At 35.4% G+C, this 9,760-nt stretch overlaps 1 long non-coding RNA gene across 1 annotated transcript; it reads right to left on the bottom strand.

Moving 5' to 3' along the window:
* Window positions 1-2,546: 2,546 nt before the first annotated feature.
* On the bottom strand, window positions 2,547-7,444 carry LOC117154597 (uncharacterized). Its single transcript, XR_013060375.1, has 3 exons — window positions 7,313-7,444; window positions 6,932-7,238; window positions 2,547-6,830 (listed from the first exon to the last, which is right to left on the bottom strand). It is a non-coding gene; the product is annotated as an uncharacterized LOC117154597 (long non-coding RNA).
* Between the last annotated feature and the right edge of the window lie 2,316 nt (window positions 7,445-9,760).

Genomic DNA, 9,760 nt, shown 5'->3' with positions numbered 1-9,760 from the left:
CCGTGTTCATTTATTTCATCGACAATGCATTGTATTTCTATGAAATTACTTTCTCTACCGTGTTGTTCTGATAAAATGAAGATTACAACATGGTCGAAATGATTTCTTCCTTTCTCGATCATTTTGCGCAAGCCTGATGATCGATGATGCTTAATTGTATGTGTTGGGTTGGCAACTAAGTGATTGCGGGTTTTGTCATTAGGTGATATTGAGAAAGTCCGCAATCAATTAGTTGCCAACCTAAGAAATGCAACAGGAAGCACAAATAAGGATACCTTTGGATTGTCGATATTTCAAGCTTCTCAACTAGAAACAGATTGATATGTCTTGTCGATATAACATTGTTGATATTACACAATGACGCTGAGAAGATAAGAAGATAGCAATGGAAGATCAACAGGATAAATGAGATAGAAAAATATAGAGATGAAGAAGAACTGTGGCAAATATGTGAAAAAGTCAGAATAGATGGAACACGTGCTAAAACAATGTTAGATGAATAACTGGTCTGGACCAAAGATACATAGAAATAAAAATAACAGGTAAATAAACTGCAGGTAAATAAAGGCAAATTATGGTACAAATAACAGGTAGATAGACTGCACCATTTAGCACAGAGTGCAATGACAATTGGAGGAATGAAAATCAGCAGAATGAATAAGGTAGACGAATACACAGATGAAGAAGAACTGTAGCAAATTTGTGACAGGAAAAATTCAGAATAAAACACTGTATAGCTAGTCTGGATCAAAGATTCATAGAAATAAAAATAACAGGTAAATAAACTGCACCATTTGGTTCACAGTGCAATGACAATTGGAGCAATGAAAATCAGCAGAATGAAAAAGTAGACAAATACACAGATGAAGAGGAACTGTGGCAAATTCGTGACAGGAAAAATTCAGAAGAAAACATTGTATAGCAAACCTGGACCAAAGATACATAGAAATAAAGATAATAGGCAAATTGTGGTAAAAATCACAGGTAGATAGACTGCACCATTTAGCACAGAGTGCAATGACAATTGGAGGAATGAAAATCAGCAGAATGAAAAAGTAGACAAATACACAGATGAAGAAGAACTGTGGCAAATACGTGACAGGAAAAAATCTGCTAAACACTGTTAAAACACTGTTCAATGAATAGCTAATCTGGATCAAAAATACATAGAAATAGAAATAGCAGGCAAATTATAGTAAAAATAAGAGGTAGATAGATTGCATCACTTGGCACAGAGTGCAATGACAATTAGAGGAATGAAAATCAGCAGAATGAAAAAGTAGACAAATACACAGATGAAGAAGAACTGTGGCAAATATGTGACAGGAAAAATTCAGAATAAAACACTGTATAGCTAGTCTGGACCAAAGATACATAGAAATAAAAATAACAGGTAAATAAACTGCACCATTTGGTTCACAGTGCAATGACAATTGAAGCAATGAAAATCAGCAGAATGAATAAAGTAGACAAATACACAGATGAAGAAGAACCTTGGCAAATTTGTGACAGGAAAAATTCAGAATAAAACACTGTATATCTAGTCTGAACCAAAGACACATAGAAATAAAAATAACAGGTAAATAAACTGCACCATTTGGTTCACAGTGCAATGACAATTGGAGCAATGAAAATCAGCAGAATGAAAAAGTAGACAAATACACAGATGAAGAGGAACTGTGGCAAATTCGTGACAGGAACAATTCAGAATAAAACACTGTATAGCTAGTCTGGACCAAAGATACATAGAAATAAAAATAACAGGTAAATAAACTGCACCATTTGGTTCACAGTGCAATGACAATTGAAGCAATGAAAATCAGCAGAATGAATAAAGTAGACAAATACACAGATGAAGAAGAACCTTGGCAAATTTGTGACAGGAAAAATTCAGAATAAAACACTGTATAGCTAATCTGAACCAAAGATACATAGAAATAAAAATAACAGGCAAATTATGGTAAAAATAACAGTTAGATAGACTGCACCATTTAGCACAGAGTGCAATGACAATTGGAGCAATGAAAATCAGCAAAATAAATAAGGTAGACAAATACACAGATGAAGAAGAACTGTAACAAATATGTGACAGGAAAAATTCACAATAAAACACTGTATAGCGAACCTGAGCCAAAGATATGTGGAATTAAAAATGGGAAAAATAGAAAACCACCAAAGCAAAGTTGGAAGAGGATGTAAAAACACAGGTTCGTACAGAGCGCAGTGAGAATTGGAGTAGTTTGTCGAGAGAACTGAGATAGCGTGTCTTCGTTTGGGACAATGTAACGTAAATTGCTAGTAGTAAGACTCAGAGAAATAGTACAAATAATACGAATCGACACTGTATCAAAGAAAGATTACTATAATACGTCTTATCTATGCTTCTATACTACCGCTTATTACTTAGTTAACACAATAATAATAACAACAAATAATAATAAAATATAAACGCAGTAAGAAACATTGGAATATTAGAAATAAAATATAGAAATAAAAACATGAAACTCTAAATAAAATGAGAGCTGCGAGGAGTTCCAGTCAGGAAAATGGCTTCGATTATTAGGAATAATAAACCAAAACAAACATGCTCGTTTCCGATATTTGTTTTATTCTCGTTATCGATGGCTCGGTACTCGACGTACGTATATTCACGTGGAGCTGTAAAGAGGAAAGAAAACACCGACGGTTGGGAACAAGGGCTGGCTCGTAACGAAACACACGAATTACGTCGATATCCTTGTTACCATTAGATCGTAAATGCTTATGCACGCGATACATGCGATATTCGTGCACGTAAAATACGGAAAAATATGCAAAGCGCATACGATAACGCGCGTATAAAACGTTATCCACAGCTGTTATTGATTCTAACGTTTCAATGAATTTGTGGTTTATTGGTAGCGAGAACGCGATTAGCCGAGTGTCTACACATCGAGATGCGACAGTACTCGTGTCAAGTAGAAATTTGTACAAAACATTCATGCAAATATCTCGACTCTGATAATTTGCTGGTTTAATTTTTGAAATTAATTTTTTTTTTTTTATTAAATTAAATTTCCACGATTATCAGCACCTTTTTATCTATTTTATCCCAATACTTTTCGATTTTCTTCTAAGTACGAAGTATCCAAGAGTTGCAGATTTTTTTATTATTATTTTTTAACACTCGTCGCACGTTTATACGCGTCGATTTTTTTTTTTTTTTATTAAATAAATATATGCATTTACTTTGCTATGTTTGCAGACAGCGTTCATTGCCTTGGTAACTGACCATCGGCCATCCTGTTCGTCGGTTTGCCTCGCAGCTAACGCTCTTTCGTTACGAGGCTTCTCGAGATAAGAAACATGAAAAAAGAAGTGGCAAACGGAGAATATAATTTACTGCGCGCTTGAAGATAATTTGCTCGGCAGGCGAGATAGCAAAAGGTAAATATTTAACATCTTCTTAAATCGGAAACAAATTTCTCTGTAATTAGACTCTACCTTGCTATCAACTTTCTATAAAAATACGCCTCCGCACGATCTACTTTTCAACGGACCTTCCAAGTGCACAATATGAAATCGATCGTTTGATAGATCAAGCGTACGTTCATAATCTCTGTACGTTGTTCTCTACGTCGAACTCGTTGTATTCGTTTGGCAACTAAGTGATAGCGGATTTTGTCATTGGGTGGTATTGACAAAAGCCGCAATCACTTAGTTTCCAGCCCAATATTTTAATATAATTATGTCTTGTATACACAGGGTGGTTTGTAACTGATGGTACAAGCGGAAAGGGGGTGATTCTACGCTAAAAAAGAAGTCGAAAATATAGAATAAAAATTTTTCGTCTGAGGCTTTGTTTTCGAGAAAATCGACTTTGAATTGTCGTTCGGTACGCGTGCGGTACGTCATAACGGATCTCACTGTAGATCGTTGTCTCGATGGAACAATTAAAAAAAAAATTGTTATTCTATATTTTCGACTTCTTTTTTCGCGTACAATCACCCCCTTTCCGTTACCAACCACCCTGTATATTATTCTCGTTATATTATTATTCTCTTTCAGTAAAAATTCACTCACCTAACGGCTCTAACTTCAATTTAAGTTTGTAATTATTATCCAAAATATTCGACGTTTGATATTGGCTTGGCAACTAAGTGGTTGCGGATTTTGTCAGTACCACCCATTGACAAAATCCGCAATCACTTAGTTTCCAGCCCAATATTTTAACATAATTATATCTTATACATCTTTTTAAGTTATATAATTTCCACTTTATATTTTTTATGATTATATAATTAATTGAATATAGAAATTTGATATTGTTAACCGTATACACGTGGCGTTGACATTAACAATAAATTACATATACAGGGTGGTTGGTAACTGGTGGTACAAGCGGAAAGGGGGTGATTCTACGCGAAAAAAGAAGTCGAAAATATAGAATAAAAATTTTTCGTTTGAGGCTTTGTTTTCGAGAAAATCGACTTTGAATTGTCGTTCGGTACGCGTGCACTTTATCGCGTCTCGTTATAACGTCTCGATGGAAAAATTTAAAAAAAGAAGAAAGAAAAATTAAAAAAAAGATTGTTATTCTATATTTTCGACTTTTCGCGTAGAATCAACCCCTTTCCGCTTGTACCACCATTTACCAACCACCCTGTATATGAATTTATCATGGTCACAAAATTCAGAGAAATGTGGTGCACCGTTGTCAAACGAAGAAACCGAAGTTTGTTCAGAATTTTCACTTCGTTTGACCTGAACAGTCAAAGTAAATCTAACTAAAAAACAGTTAAAAAAAGTAGATCTAACTGTTTTTGGGCAACACGGAAATTAGTTTCCAACTACTGTGACAGCAACGACGGTTCTTCCTCGACAATTTTCAACGACGCAATGCGAAAAGCAATATCGTGTTACTGTTTACCGAGAAAATCTCGCGACTTACAACAGTTTGCATAGAAAAACAGATGATCGCGTGTTCAGAAATGCTCGAAACGATAAAAATGAAAAACCAAACAATACAATTTTCAACGATCTTACCAGTTACCATGAACATAGTTGATTGTTTCCCGATTACAATGATCGTAAGTTAATGCGTGTGTACATGAGATGGCGCTGGTATCGGTAGAAATCACAGTATACAACACGACATCAAACTATCGTTCTTTTCAATTATATCACGTAAATAGCTGTTCTTAACCTGAGTACAGTGCGAAGAAATCCATTTAACACAGACTTAATAAGAGCATCGCAATATCGTCCTAAATGTTCAACGACCGTGAAGAAACAGATGTTATATATAGCCAGGGAAAATTAGAAAAATCTTTGACGTAGAAACTGAAATAACAATTCTTAGGCGGTGGATTACGTTTCGAGAAATTCGATGAATTATGGATGATGAAAAATGATTAAAGTTAAGTAATTTAACAGGCAACGCTATTCCGAGATGTCTATATATACACAGTGTACATGTTAAATATTCTTCCCACGTAATACCTTACATTTTAACTTGCAACAAGACTCCTGTGTTCTAAATATAGCTATCGCTAGAGGATCAAGAAAAAAGAAAGATAAGAACTTATTAATATTAATTAGACAAACAGGCACGCGGAACGGGCAAACAAACAAACAGGAAGCCCGAGGAACAACGAATCGTTGGCTGCGTTCTCTGATTTTCAAAACAGATATCTATGTTCTGTGTGTTTGTATGTATTCCGTTTTTTCCTCGCTCGTTTACCGCTAGATCTATCGGTTTTTCATCTGACGAGCACGAGCCGTGTACAACAGCCGTAAACAGACGCTTGAAAGAAGAGAACCGGCCATTTAAATTCGACACGAGGATCCCGGCCGATGGCTACCGGACGCTGATAAACAGATAACGTGCACTCGTCTAATTAAAGAAAACACGTGCATTTAATTTAAACAAATGTTCAGTGCGCACGGTGGTTGAATTTGACAAGATTTCATGGCACAGAATTAAGATATTGTATTACACTTTTTTAAGATGACAAAAATAAATAAAAAAGTTCCTTGAAATCGGGTCAAACGACGTGCTGTTCTTCAGAAGTTAGAACAATTGCTTTACTGGATAAAATAATTTTCAGAAAATTCCGATTGATCGAAATGGCGAAGAGAAAAGCAAGGGACAATTTTCTTTACAACTTTTCAAACCTGTAAGGGAAATTTAAACAACGCGTTTTCAAGAGTTATGCCGCGACTGATGATGTAAAAATGAGTCAGAAAGAGAGAAAACAATTTTTTCGTAGGACGAGAAAATTCAATTTCCGGGAAAATTAAACATGTGACGAATATACTTGAAACTTGGCTAATCGCGGATCGAACAGGAGCAATTAATCGACAGGAGGTAAAACCGCGCGTGAGAATAAGTCGAAAATTCAGGATAAAATTCTTTTATAAAATTCTTTGTTTTCGAGAAAAATAAATTTTTAAATGTATCGTCCATCGAACTTTATCTTCTCGAAAATGAGGCCTTAAACGAATAAATGTTATTCTCTGGCTTCTTTTCGTACCTAGAACAATCTCCTGTTGATAAAAGAGTAGTTTGCGTTACTTAGTCGAGTTCAAAAACAAATTCCATTTGTAATCCGCGAATCGCGACATAATTGTGGAAAACGTGTTGCTTAAATTTTAAAATAAAGAACGATCTTCGCGATTCCGGTCGATCGCAATTTTCTCAGAATGTTTTCTACGCGTTATCCAGCAAACTGATCCTCGTAGCTTCCAGGAAGCTGGTCATGTGATCCTGTGTGTGAAGTTAGTCGTTTAGTCCGGTTTGAAAAGAATTGTTCTATTTTAAAAAGTGTCCACGACTGTGATTAACCTTTCTGAAATAAATGTACACGTTATTTTAGATTTACACAAGCAGAGAAAATATTTCCACGAGTATCGGTTTGTTTGATTTTCTCGTTTGCTCGGTCCAACTTACACGACGTCAGACGGTAGGTTGTGAGGTTTCAAGCTGCAAGGTAGGTTATTTAAAGTCGTGAAAACTGTGACGTGAATTAAACTCAGCCGGCTCTTGCAATTCACCGTTACTCACGACTTTCGAGCTTCCTCAACTATAAAGTGTTTTATAGCGTGTCAACGTCACGCTGATGTTTTCCAAATTAACACTTGCTTCTGCAAACCGATTCTTTCCTATGAATAAATCAATCAACTCGAGCAGCGTGTCCATTTGTTATTGCTATTCCAAATACCCTGCTACAGAGTATTTTCAGCGTATCGATATCAATCTATTAAAAGTCAGGCAAGAAAATAATACGTACGAATTATCGTAAATAGAAAGTCATTAAAAAAGCACGCATACCAAAGGTCGGTCTAACGTAACGCGATAATATTAGGTTGACAAAATCCGCAATCACTTTGTTGCCAAGCCAATAATAGCTCGATCGTGTGACACAGATTCGTTGATTGCATGAGAAACTGTTGAAAATGACAACGTGAGTTCGCGCTCGCCATCTATATTCAGATGCGCTAGTTACAATAAATAGTAACTAGAAGATAGATTTAGATATAATCGATAGATTTAATCGATAGGTTTAAGATATTCTTTTCTTTTTATCCCTAGTCCATGTAAGAACGTGCAATAAAGTTTATTCAGCTCACAACGATGTGATAGATTTATCTGAAGAATAAATTAATAACACTTATATAACAATAACAATAGGTTATGAGCCCAGGTACAATAAATAGTTATTATTTTCTTAAAAATATTATTAATAGTAATAATATTGAGGAGCGCAGGAGATAACCTAAAAACAAAAAAAAGCGCTATCGATGATTCAGTGTTGAATATCATAAAGGCGTTTTATCGAATATATAATAAACGCTTACGTGACAATGCAGTTATCAAAAGAAAATAGAAATGTCGAGCGGGGCGAGTTTAAATACTGAAAAGCTAAATAAAGAAATAACGACAGAAACGTTTCTCGTTTTCTGCTTTTTTAAACTTGTGAAATTGAAACGAGTGGAGAACGTGGCAGAAAATTTGTCCCAATTGCAGTCTCGGTTTCGAAAAAATCAAATTTGAAAAGCTGTCAGGTACAAGTGTAGTTTTATAACTTTGATGAAGTACGTTAAAAGTAAACACACACAGAAAGAACGTGGAGTTACTTGAAATTTAGGAATTCTAATTTCATGCTTTTCTCGGAGGATACGAATAAGAGAAATTAAAGAGAAAATATTTGATCGTGGTCGTACGGTATCAAAGGTGTAATTAAGAAAACGTTCGTCTTGATATTTAATTAATCGTATTAATTACGTAACTGTCATGTCGCTAAAAACACTTTCAAGTGGAATGACGATAATTAACGAACGATTTTTAGATTTTATTTTCGGTATATAATTACAAGGTGTTTAAAGAAGAGGCCAGCTCCTGCTCGAGCAATTAAATTGGGAAAAGTTTCGCGTAATTAGAATCTGTCGTGTGAATGCAACAAAGTAATGAATCCTCGGGCTTAATTGAACGTAATTAATACCCTGAGAATTCCAGCCTTCTTTCTTATCGTTTCAGCACATTCGCGAAATATGAAATCAATAAAACTTCTCAAATATTCATATTAATCGTAGGTTATTCTTTTGGAACATCTACTTTGTAAGGAGAATAAACGACGCTATTTTGTTTAACAGGTGTATCTTTAATTTCGAAATCGTTTATATTCCAGGAATCGATTTCTCTGGCTGAATTTACCGCGTCGTATGAAAAACGTTCGAAGCAAACGAGAGAATTCTATCGATCAATTCTTCGTTAATTTAAGATCAATAAAAGACGCGAGAAAAATAAACGAACATAAAGAGTTGGAGGAAAAAATAAACGTAAGAATTTCGTTATACCGTTAGACATTTTCATTTTCAATTACGGTTCGTCCGTTTCCATAAAAAGTTCGCTTCTTCAAACATTTCTACGAACAGTAAAATAAATCAGAGATCAAGCAATGGAAGATTCCATTCCACCAGCAAAGTCCTATTATTGCCAGTTTCCACGTAGCCTAAAGAGTAGCCGTCCGAAAATAAAACAGGCAACGTAAAGAAGCCAATAATGAAATTTGATTACCGTTTTAAAGCACGTCGGCAAATCCTCGCGAGAATATAAAGCACCTAATAAGTGAGCATCCTCTGGCATATAGCAGATTTCGACCAAAATCCCAGTGATCCTCGAAACGAAACAGCGCCCTCTTTTAGCGCTCATTCGTACACAAGCGTTTGGGTCTCGTGAAAATGTTTGCAAACTCCAGTTGATGTGAAAAAATCGTCGAAAAGTTGTCAAGATTCTTAGAGATTCGAGCAATGGAAAAATTATTGATCGTTACGTGTAAGAAAATTAGTCTTTGTAGAAACTATTTGTCTGCATTTACACAAACAAGTGTTTCACTTGAACAATCCATTTGCGTATACCGCGTTCAATGGATAAATCGTGCGTTTTTTAATAGATGTCTCTGTGTCGTTTCGCTCATAATTCTTACTTGGTTAGTCTCTTGTTCTTTATAACTTTATTTAGTACATTTGTCGTACTCGCGAGTAGGTAAATTTCAAGCGCTCTATTTGCGTATCTTCGTTGCTGAAACTATTGCTAAAAGCGAAAATGTCTATCGATAAGACGCGTGTTTGTCACGTGCCGCTGCTTTAAAAGTGTCGTAGGGGAATTACAGGTACGGGAACAGTGGGAAACATTTGTAAAGCGTATGGGGAAGATTCGTATGTGTCACAAAAATGGTTGAGGAAATTCCGATCGACGGATTTTGGCTGAGGCGAACCA

Source organism: Bombus vancouverensis, chromosome 16 (assembly GCF_051014615.1).
Source record: "Bombus vancouverensis nearcticus chromosome 16, iyBomVanc1_principal, whole genome shotgun sequence".
Lineage (NCBI taxonomy): Eukaryota > Metazoa > Arthropoda > Insecta > Hymenoptera > Apidae > Bombus > Bombus vancouverensis.
Note: the sequence above shows the minus strand (reverse complement) of the source record. Positions and strands in the feature narration are given on the sequence as shown.